A 12,381-nucleotide genomic window follows, 5' to 3' on the forward strand; every position below is an offset into this window, starting at 1 on the left:
GCAATCATTTTATGTATAATATCTCTAAGCAACCACATTAAAAGTGTTTGGTCATTTAGACATCTGAGAAAAATTAAAAATTACAGTAGATTCTGATAACCGGGCAGCATATGAAATCTGTTTGAGCCCTTGAGGGTGGGAGGCTGGCATAATGGTTAAGGTGCTTACCTTAGAAACACAAGGTGCAGGGTTTGATTCTCACATGGGGTAATTGGCTAGACTTAAAATGGCCCAAGAGGACAGTTAGCCTAGTATGAATCCATGACTCTATGACTCTATGACTCTATAAAAGGATTATGAAAATTGTGCTTGATGGTTCCTGAAACACGAAGATGGAGTGAAAAAAATGGACTTGGATATACATAGTCAGATATGGTTAGTTCATAGGTTCATAGGTTCATACTAGGCTATCTGCCCTATGGCATTTATAAGCCTAGCCAGAATGTGTTTGGCTTTCGCCACCCATTTTAAATTTATTTTGCTATGCCCGTTTTCGAGGTTAGTATACTGTGCCTCTGTCTAACAGTGACACAGAAGTGATACCCGGGGTAAACCTATGATCTCCCATCCATTCATCAAGATTCCTCTTGAAGAGAGTCAGTGAGGGACTCTGCCTAACCTGGACTGTGATTTTATTCCAGAGTGAAGGGAGCCTCTGGGTTATGAATCTGTCCCTCCAGCATGTCCTATTTATTTCAGTGATGAGGTTCAAGTCTCTCGAGCGCGTAGCTTTATGGGATTTGGATTTTCTGAGGTGCAGCATGTCCATTAATTCCAGATTGGACATGACTTTATACGTCAGGCACAGATCGCCTCTGAACAGGCGGTATGCCACTGAGTAGAGCTGGAGTTTCTTTAACCTGGCAGCATATGGCATCTGTTTGAGCCCTTTAATCCTCTTGGTGAGGTACTTTTGGGGTCTTTCCAGTTGCTGCAGGTGTCTGGTAAGGTACATCCCAAAAGGGGCATTGTACTCAATTATGGGCCTGATGAGGGATGAGTAAAGAGGCATGATGACCTCCCCTGATCTAGATGTGAATCCCTTCATGATTAGGTGGGCTATATAAAATGTTTTTCTAACCACTTTGGCCACGTGGTTGTCAAATGAGAGATTGCTATCAACTTGTGTCCCCAGGTCCCTAATTACTTCTTCTGTACTTAATGGATTACCACCTATGTGGTAATTTGTGGGCACTTTGTTTTTGCCAAAGGGGATGACTATACACTTTTTGGCATTTAGCTTGAGGCCATGGCTCTGGCACCAGTTGTCTGTTTCTATGAGGCCCTTTTGGAGGATTCTTGTGTCGGCTGGAGAGTCGATTATGGCGCCCAGTTTGCAGTCATCTGTGAACTTGGTCAGCCACAGTCCTTCCGTGTTGGCCTGTACCTCCGAGAAATATATACCGAACAAGAGAGGTCCCAGGACTGAGCCTTGGAATATTCTATTTTCTCCAAGGTATGGTGATATCAGAATTGGTATATTTCAAGTTCAGGGGTGCAGGGAGGCTTGCAAAAAACAAGTTTAATGGAGAAAACAGCAATCTTCTAGATTCGCTGTACTCCAATGGAGAAGAGCGATCTTCATGATTCGGACTACCCCTAAAGTTTTACTTTTTTTGGCTAGTGAGCACTCGGTATTTCAAGTGCTGACATTTCAATAGGGAACCTTCCAGTGAGCCTACCTGGTCAACAGATGGGTATTATCTGTAAGCATAGGATGGATACCCCAATATTACCACCAGGGCTGCCATCATTTATTATGACTACCTAATATCTCCCAGAATTAGGCAAGCCATTAGAATACCCCTGCCTTTCCTATCCCTCAGGCAGCTCCTCAAGTGACAGACATGTTAGACATACCTAGGTGGCCTGCATCTCAGTCAAGGCTCCTTCCTCCTGTGCTATGGAGCAGACACCGTTTTATATATGCCTACTCCAAATTTGCATCAGCACTCAAAAAGGGATGCAAGCCTGCAATACAAAACAGTCATCCTGCCTGGATTGCACCCATTTACAATATCTGGTTGCAGTAATGTCTGGAATGAGGAGGTGGAAGACCCAGTGATGCATAGGATTATTGGGAAAGCCAGAAAGAAAGAAAGCAGCAGAAGGGGTAGGGGAAAAATCAAACAGAAAATGTTCCTACTTTTGCAGGAGTGATAATACTACAGCAGTGAGAACCATTGACTCACAGACCTTGGGCCTCTGGTTTGCTAAAAACTGGGAACTACACTGTGTGGAATCCACAAAAGTAGTGTCTGTACTGTCTTTCTTTCATATCAAAAAGGACCAATCATTGTTCTCCTATAAACTACCTGTAGGTTTGTGTGCAGTGTGCAAACATCCTACAATAGTGAAGTGTTCTCATGTCCAGGAAAAGTTTCTGGGGGAAATTTAATAAAGCCTACATGTTTTTTTTTTCACCCATGTAGGCATCATGCTGCACTGCTAACACATCCGCGAACATTTTTAGATTCAGTAAGTACTGTGGAGTGGAGCATACGAGCGTACCAACATAGAAGCTTCCGTGGCATGCAAATCACCTCATAAGCAGGTGAATCTCATACAAATGAGGCAGACAAAGCAATCCATCAAGCAGATAGGCAGCTCTGCAGACCCCATGTCAGTCTCCATAGTGTACATGGAAAAATTCCATGTACAGGAATGTAGACGGAGAAAGGGGCTGCAAAAATGTAGATAGATGGACAGAAATGGCATACCACTTATAGATATGAACGAAACTATCTTCAGTGCATCTGAAAAATTAAAGGAAATAAGTTAAATTATTATTTTTTTTAATAATGGAAAAAACAAAATTAATATTATGTGACAGAAATGTATTACAGCACCCTGCGTGGGGTATCTGCAATGGTGCATTGGTACTGTTGCTAACAAGGTAGAGCTTTGAAGCATGTAGTTTCTAGGCTATGAGCAGCACAAATCCCTATGCAAATGAGGTGGAGTTGCTGAAAAGAATAAAGGAGTAATCATGTCCGCATATCCCCTCTGTGTAGGCAGAGAACTATGTTGGTGTTTACAGACAAGGTAGCTGTCATCAGGGGAGGGTGTGTCCAATAACATCTAAGCTTATTTCAGCTTAGCTGCACCTGTTTGCTCAGTGCACCACTGTGCTGTGTGCACCCTTTCAGGGGGGTGTGCACTAACTTCTAAGTTTTATTTAGCTAAGGGGAATGTGTTTCTCTCACATACATAGCATATCTATCGCTATGTAGTGTCAGATACAGACTGATATACATAGCTATATATATATCACAATGATACATAGACTCTACCCATATATCTACGTAACTCATACATATCATACACACAAAGCTACATTTATATATACATCCCTGTTAATTACATAAATATGTGTGTGGTTGTCTTTATTGGCCTACAAACCCTAATAATGGTGAGCAAATCTGCAGTATCACTACTGTTGCTCAAAGGATCCAAACTAAGGACACAACAGTACATAATCCACTTACCTACAGAACCTGGTTCCTGCTGGATGTCACCATGTAGGGAGACACAGGTAAGCAAGTGGTGTAATGTATAATGTTGTCAACTCATGCATGGACAGGGCACAAGCAGCTACATATGGCCATACTGGTAACTGTACACACATAGCTAGGATAATAACAGTTATCCCACTGCTAGGATACTAGATGCAGATAACAGTAAGAAGCAATATCACTCTGCAGGCCACAGATGCTGTTCACCACAAGCCTAGTTTATGTAATGCACACATATTGTGCTTGCAATCACATTACAACAGACTCAACCTGTGATGCGTGCGATAAGTACTGTGATCTATAGTGAATAAGACTAAATAGGTAGTGGTTCTAATCTCACTCCAGGCTACTTGTGTGTGTGTGTGTGTGTGTGTGTGTGTGTGTGTGTGTGTGTGTGTGTGTGTGTGTGTGTGTGTGTGTGTATATGTCCCTGCAGAACAACTGACATACCCTCATGGGCTATCCATCAGCAATGGTTATGCACTTTTTGGCCCTGTAACTTGCTACTGGCTTCCAAACTGTCCTCTTCTACAAGGCCTGATTATGTCATCCACATTAAGTCTACCAGATGACAGTGTAGTATCAGACTTAAGCTGTGGCATATGTGATATACATACTGTGATCTGTAGTGTGTAAGACTAGATAGGTATGGGTTCTAATCTCACTCCAGGCTACTTGGTGCATGTGTATGTCCAGATGGCATAAATATGATCACCTTGGTAACTTAGAAATAGGTAGGGTTTTGCAGTATTTTACTTGTAGCATGTGATGTGGTCCCCCAAAAGACTGACCATAACAAGGCCTGCTGATGTCATGAAGCATAATATATCCTGAACTGATAGTACAAGCACAAGAGATGTGTTGCGGGCATCACGTACTGTGATCTGTAGTGTGTACCATTACATAGCTAAGTGTTCTCAGCTACATACAGCCACCTTGCACTATGTGTGTGCCTTGGTGTGTCCTGTACGCAGTGACTGGAACTGGTGCTAGCCTCAATGTAGCCATGTTTGTGTGTTAGCCTGTTAGAGCATTTTACATCATGTTATGGAACCATAGAACATTTGAACTTCACTGCCATAATGGCAATACAGCCCTCACCATCATAGACATCTTTATACCCATAGTTACAGGATCAGCACTTATTGCCCCAGTCCATGAGGGACATAGGCAGATGCCCTGTGTTGAGATGACGGTCGTCCAGCCAGTCATACAGATGGCATGTGCTGAGGTGCAATGAGGTACCCTGTAGGCAGTGTTCTGTTTCAAAGGTGTGTTTAAGCCTGCTAGACAAATTTCTCCCACAAGCATGTAGTTCTAACGTCACATATGAGGTTAATGTCCTTACAGTGAGTTTTCCATCTACTATGCCTCCTACAGATAAGCAGCATATGCAATCAAACAGGGTCACACATTACCCCGTATGCAAGGCACAGATCACCTCTGAGTACTATGTCACAGGTGGCAATGACACTCATTGCAGATGATCCCCATTGAACACATACTGAAGACATGAAGTGTCCTTGTGAGGGACCATACTCTTGTGTGCAATTTCCAGTACTGCTTGAAAAGGTACATCACCAAATGACCATTGCACTCAGGTATTGGCATGCTGAGGGAAGAGTATCTGGAGGTTATGAGTATGTCACTTACAGGTGACTGTGGCCTCAGCTATGCCATATGATTCCTGCCATACCACAGTAGAGGCATGGTGACCTGAGGCACATTAGGTGTAAACCTGTGTGCCCAGTTCATTCACTCCTGAGTATGTACATCACATGTTGCGACTGATGTGCTACTTAGCAGGTACATAGGTCTAACTGATGGAAATAATACATACATATATATTTGCATGGAGTTTGTGGCAATTAGTATGTCAACAGCCATGTGTTCGCAATACACTCTTGCAGGATAGTGACATACGACAGAGACTCTATGAGTGCTCACAATTTGCAGGCATCAGCCAACCTTGTTAGCCACACTCAGTCAGTACTCGCATGTATTGTGGTTGAACGGATTCCAAGCAGTACATGACCCAGGACTGCACCCCTTTTGAGGATTGCTGCTTACAGATCAGCTATTGGAGGCAGATGACCCTATGTTGCATGTGTGTGCCAGCAATGGGCCACTTAGTGACCCCTACAATTACGGTATTGTGGATGTTTAAGTGGGTGCTTTGTAAATGTTGCCTGAGTGGGGATATAGTCATATGGCTTGGCTCAGTCTAGGAGGTTGTATGCCCTAATGTACCCTCACCCATGTCCATGGTGACTGCCTCAGAAACGTCCACCACATGTAACAGTCATTCTCCCCCTGTCAACTGTGTGTAGAACATATATATGTGTGCTGATCAGCTCCATGATGATCACCCCTACAAGCATAGAGATATGGATACTCAGACAAAGAGGTGTATAGTTATGTCAGTCAGTGGCTGCACCATCTCTGTGCAAGGGTATAACAGTTGCCATTGTCCATTTAGCTGGTGTGCAGCCAGTAGTGTCGGTATGATTGCAAGGGTTTCCCAATGGTGTTAGTCATCCTTGTCAGATCACATGTGGGATGCAGCCTGGAATGTTAGCATGTGCAATAGATGATGTGCATCTTCCAGTGAGAGGCAAGTTACGAACTGCTCTGTAAATATGGAAGTTATGGGACAGATTGTAGGAATGTCATGTGTCACATGTGATGAGGACAAGGGAGAGTAGTTGATGCAGACAGTATGGGTGCACAGGTTATGTAGGAGTACAGACCCATATGTGGCATTACGATGTATGAGGTCACCGATAATCTGGGCCTGTTCTTTGAGGTAGCACATGTAACTACACTGTGCATTGTGGTTCTGATTTGTGTGGGTGGCTACTTTTGTCACTTACTGTGTCTACACAACATCACAACACTATGTGCTTCTTTTAGCTGAGGAGGTAGTGCTTCCATGTTAGGTGACAACCTCACCCCAACTGTCACACACCTCTGTCCATCTGTTACTGTACAGCCTGCTAATGGCAGTTGTCCACCAATCAGGTTTGCTGAGCCATGACGAGCCTGTGTCCCTCCTGTCATGCACAGCTGAGCTCATGTAGTTGTAATTCTCCTGACATAATGCATGGGTGTAGAGCTCTGCATATTTGCCTGTCCCATCTGAAGGGGGAGGTGCAGTCACGCTATGTCAACCATCCCACAGGAGGTAATAAATGGCTGTCTTGACATATATGACTATTGTTTCTAAGAGGGTTACATGCAGGTAGTTCTAAGGAGACTAATCTGTGGCCAGATCCTGCCAGGGAGGACCTGACATTGGGGGTGCTGTACTGGTCACCCATACTGGTAAACACATAATGCACTATGTTGATTACCCATGTGGGGATGTCACGGCACTGCTGCTGGGCATTGTAGGTAAGAACCTGGATCATCCTTTGGGCTAGTGAGCCACGGCATGACTAAGCAATACAGTGTGTACATATTACACTTCCCTAATGTGTTTGTCTGTGTGCTGTACAGACACCTTGCATGACTGTCTTCATGCAACATGCTGGAAGTAACTGCAATACTTACTTGCACAGAGGACAAATAGCATGTAGTGCCAAGTGGTGCCCCCAAATCTCAGAGTCATGTCACCTGAAATGCCCTGATATGTGTTACTGTGGATATGAGCACCGACACTGTCATACATCTACTGACACTGAACTAAACACTGTTACTTTTACTCCAGACCAGATCATGCCTACCGACTGTAACCAGCAGAGCCTATTGACTGTTACATTATGAAATGGATGTCGGACATATGTCTCACTCCACCAAACATGGCCTGACAAGATGTATGACAATATTAGGCCAGCAGGCCTTGCTGGAAACTGTGTATGTCATGTACAGAATGTTATGTCAGCTGGTGGATAGGCAAGTGTCTGGCAGTCATACTCTGGGAAGACAGTATTGGAAGACCTACACCGCAGTGACGTCAGTCACCATTGGAGTTTGCCATCCTCCATTATTGGCATACTCCATCTACTTATTCCCTTTTTGCAGTCACAGCCACTATCAGTGACCTCTGACTGAGTACATTAGCAGGTGATTGCATATTTGGAGTTGTCACAGAATCCCACACAGAACCAACAGTTATCCAGGATGGCCTAAGACACAGCCAGTTGTATTCTGAGCCACTAACTGCCAACAACTGCACAATACTATCCTGTGGGAAATCATTCACCCCTGCAAATTACTGTAGTGGCCTCACACTGCACACAGTTGTGCCATTACACATGGGGTTATGGACACAGTAATGTAGCCTTTGACTCTCACTGGTCGGTAAGATGTGGGGATGCATTCACTGCAGTACAACCTATACCGACCACTGTGGCAGTCATCACACCTATCACTGTGTGCAATGGCACCCTTACGATGTTACTACACAGTTATATACACCTGTAGCAGCCACACAGGTTCCAATGCACACCAATACACAGTATAGATAACCTGTCCTATGGAGTCCATGTCACGACCATACATGTGCAATCGGTCTTCTAAATGTTTTGGAGGGGATGTGTATTGCTCCATACGGGGAGGTGTTGTATCCCACCGTGTACCTCCCACATATCCATAACAGGACTAACACATCTCCCCTGTTCTACACACCTATATCACTGTGGCATACATAGTACATGCCAGAGAGACAGGTATGAAACACAGATAGTATGCCCTACATGAAACAGGCGCCCCATGCATGGGAAGCACACACCTGCTTTGAGATAGCATGTACAGCTTACAACATGGGATGCAGAACATGCCAACCATAACTGGTGTCGGGCAATTGTCTGCAATGGACACAGAATATTTGTAGATGGGTCATCTCCATCAGGACAGCTTGTAGATATTAAATATTGTAGATATTAAATTTAGGAGTTGTACTGTTTGATTTCTGATGAAGTTTCCTGTATTGGAAGTGAAAGTGCTAAATCTACATTGCATTGTAATTCAATAAATTTTATAAAAGTACTGTTTGTTTGTGGACTGAATAGTCTTTGACGGAGAACTACTGTTACTACTTTGGTATACAGCAACGGTTCATGGGACTGCCTTTATTGGATCCTGTATAACGGAGAATACTTTGTGTTACAGCTTGTAGATATGTGTGTTCCCAAAACTCTGGTGACACTTATCAAGGGTAGCAGACCTGTTCACAGATTAGGGATGCATGAGTATGCTGAATGCTGCCATTATCCTTGTTAGCCTGTTATACACATATGAACCTATGGAGCCATGCACTTATAGTGCTGTACCTTGTTGAAGGCATATTTGTGCTGTGCTAATATGCCATCCTGTGCTGCTTTATTGCTGCTGTGTATCCATAGGTTATCCCAACAGACTTCTGAAACAGAAACAAACGGGTTTGTGACACACTTGTCATTGTGTAAATATACAACCATTACAACATCATACAACATAAGATACACAAATGTATGTGATGTACTCGTGACAAATCCCAGCATACAGTATCCGTCATTAACCATTATATGTGGCAAGGCAAAACAACACTGCATTACACAAGTACATGTTAACAATATAGTCACCCTGTGAATTAGACACATACCTTTATTTCCCTGCATCGATGGTGAGGGTGACAGAGATGTGGTACAGGTATCATCACTTGCACAGGGTGTTGTGTAGAGGTGCATGAGGCGTAGGCAGGCTGACCCAAAAGGTTGACAGCATGTGTGTGAGTCAGGAGGGGATGCTGGTAAGATGGGTCATGGAAAAGTGCAGTGTGTGTCTGTAGGTGGCCCGCATTTGACAGTGACGTGTGAGTGTACACAGTCAAGCTCAGTGCTAGCCCTACATGTGTATGTGTTGGACAGCTTTGCAACATACATGGTAGAGTTGACAGTTCACAGTCTCCAACCTCGAAAATAAGAAATGGCTCTGCCAGGAATTGCACTAGCACATCCATGCCAAGGTCAGAAGCGGTGCTAGTACCTGACAGTGACTGCTGTCTGCTGGGATCGTGTCCCCCATGGGAACACACAGGACCATGAGCCCATGGCTTGCCATGTCATGGTGTGGACAGCACACTCCCTTCTGTAGCACTGGATGTACTGTCACTACAGGAGTGTGATTGTGCACGGCCGTGTGGACTCTCACCAGATGGGGTTGCTGACCTATGTCCATGAGTCCAACGCTCAACTCCAACCATGTGTTCCAGCACAGACAATGTGCCATCCAAGACAGGCACTGTTCTCAGCCCACCTTCTGTCCACTGCATCAACCAATGCAGGGTGTCCCCAATGTGGTGGAGGCAGTCACAGATGTCAGACTGTGCTGCATCCATAACCCTAAGCATACATCTGGTGCTCCATTCAGAACATGCCTGTGTCTCCATGATGGCCCAAAACACATGCCGAGTGACCTGTGATGTGACACCCACAGCAGGTGGTGGATGGACAGCAGGCCTCCTACAAGCACCCCTGTCAAACCGCCTGTGTGGGACCTCACCAGCTCTCTGGTTATGGCCAGTGTCTATACTCACTAAGCCATAGTTGCCACACTTTCCTGTTCAATGTCCCCACCCTCTGACTGTCCAATATCTGTGGCCTCTGGGGACTGGGTATGTGTGGACATACTGACTGTGTGCAGTGACAATGTAGGCAGAAGAGGGATGTCTACCTCTGGGACAGATTCAGCCCTCAACACCCCCAGCTGTGCCTCACTGTGGCCACCATCATCATCAGAGTCCGAAGATATGCTGACATCAGGTTGTGTAGGGGACAGACACCAACCTCCCGGTCATCTGTGATAAGAAAAAAGCGGTAAATGAATACCTGCACTACTGTCTACAAAAAATCCACCAGTACTCATAACAACAAAGACCCACAACTGGATTAGCGGTCAAACATTTTTCTTCTCCACTTTCATCCAATAATTGACTTCCTCAGAACAAAATACACAATCAACTCAAGACCTTTATAACAACCACTTTGAGTAAATTTTTATTTATTTATTTATTTTATTTTATATTTGTTGACTGGGAATGTCTGACTGAGCTAGAGCCCTTTTTCAGCAGAGTCCCGGGAAGAAAACCGCCTTAATAATACAAACAATATAAGCTAAAACCCCTTATTATTACAAAACAATATAAGCTAAAGTTATACAAACAAGTTTAAAAACGAAGTATGGTAATTCAATGACAAGACATTGTATACTTGACAGTAATAATGTAAAAGAAAAAGAGACGACATAACTGCAAAACAAATGTTATTAAAGAAACTGAAAACCATAACAATGTATAAAGAGGTTATTACAGAGAAGGTCAAGAAAAGGAAAAGTATTGAGATGCTAAGAGGCTGGAAAGAAGGAAGGAGTGTAATAAAGAAAAGTGTTGAAATGATAGAAGGGACGAAGAAAGGAAGACGTAGGATAAAGGAAGTAGAGGTAGGTGGAAGATGGAGACAGTGGAGAGAAGGAGTTGGTTAAATTCAGGGAGGGTGAGAGCAATGGCAGATCCATTGTTGGTTAAAATAGTCTTTTATGGCCATCTTAAATTGTTTGGAATGCTTCAGATTTCTGATTTCAAGAGGGAATTTGTTCCATGTTATAGAAGGGAAGTAGTTGTATATGTTTTGGCCTGATTTAGATTTAGGTTTATAAATATCTAATAGATCGAGGGATGAACTCCTGAGATTTCTTGTAGGGGAGTAATAGGAGATGAGAGAAGACAGGGCTGGACAATAGTTGGCTGGTACAGAACTGAGTGTATGGTTTGGAGCTGTGAGAGTAGGAGTAGGTGGGGAAGTTAAAGCCAGTTTAAGTGTTTCAGGGTAGATAGTGGTGGGATTTATAGGTTTGTTGAGGAGCAAATCTGGCTATATAGTGGTAAGTCGAAGCAAGCTTGGTTAGTAGGGAGGAGTTTAGATTAGTGAGAATTTGAGAGCAATATGTAAGGCAGGGTAGGAGGTAAGCGTGTGTAAGTGTGGTTCTAGCTTCATGGGTAAGACATTTTTTGTTTCTGTATAAGAATCCTAATTTCTGATGAGCTTTCTTGATACAATAATTTATGCGATGGTCAATTTTAGCTGATCATCAATGGTAACACCGAGGAGTTTTGTCCTTGATTCAAGTACAATGGGGGTATTAAGTGACATTATAGAAAAGGAAGATTTGATATGAAGTTTTGTCTTTTTAGGGTAGAGGATGAGCTGACTGTTGGTGAGCCATGTCTCTACAGAACTGAAGGAGGATTGGGTGGCAGATAAGAGTTCAGTTAGAGAATTAGCTATGGTTATGACTGTAGAGTCATCAGTGTATTGGACTATGGAAGAACGTGGACAGGAGGAATAGAGTAAGTTAGTGAAGATATTAAAAAGTAGTGGTCCAAGCATGAATCCTTAAGGGACACCCATTTTTATTGAAAAGGGTGTAGATATAGTAGAGTGCCATCTGACAGATTGCAGTCTGTCTTTAAGATAGCTAGAGGGGGAGAAATTAAGGTCAGACATTTGTTCAGTAGCAGAGAGTGAGAAATAGTATCAAAGGCCTTTGAGAGATCAAGGAATAGACAGGAGATAAGTTTGTGATCATCTCTGGCTAAAGAAATAGTGTTAAGAAAGGAGAGAAGAGCAGTAATGGTGCTATGTTTTGGCCGAAATCCATGCTGTGTAGGAATGAGTAGTTTTTCCTGTAAGAGATGTTGTATAACTTGTGTGTGTGTGTGTGTGTGTGTGTGTGTGTGTGTGTGTGTGTATTTTTCTAAGACTTTGGAGAGAGGGGAGAGAATAGAAATAGGTTTGAAATTTAAGATTTCAGAGGAGTTACCACCTTTGTGAATAAGTAGGGTATAGAATTGTTGCCAAATAGATGGGACTTTAGATTCTGAGATAGA

The 12,381-nt window shown here is 43.4% G+C and overlaps 1 protein-coding gene across 4 annotated transcripts in view; it reads right to left on the minus strand.

Moving 5' to 3' along the window:
* The window catches only part of PLEKHA6 (pleckstrin homology domain containing A6), a 1,822,600-nt gene that overhangs the window by 1,276,605 nt on the left and 533,614 nt on the right, over positions 1–12,381 (minus strand). The gene's annotated exons all lie outside the window — the stretch shown is intronic.

The sequence above is a fragment of the Protopterus annectens genome, chromosome 7.part0, assembly GCF_019279795.1.
Source record: "Protopterus annectens isolate FY-2018-M chromosome 7.part0, PAN1.0, whole genome shotgun sequence".
Classification (NCBI taxonomy): domain Eukaryota; kingdom Metazoa; phylum Chordata; order Ceratodontiformes; family Protopteridae; genus Protopterus; species Protopterus annectens.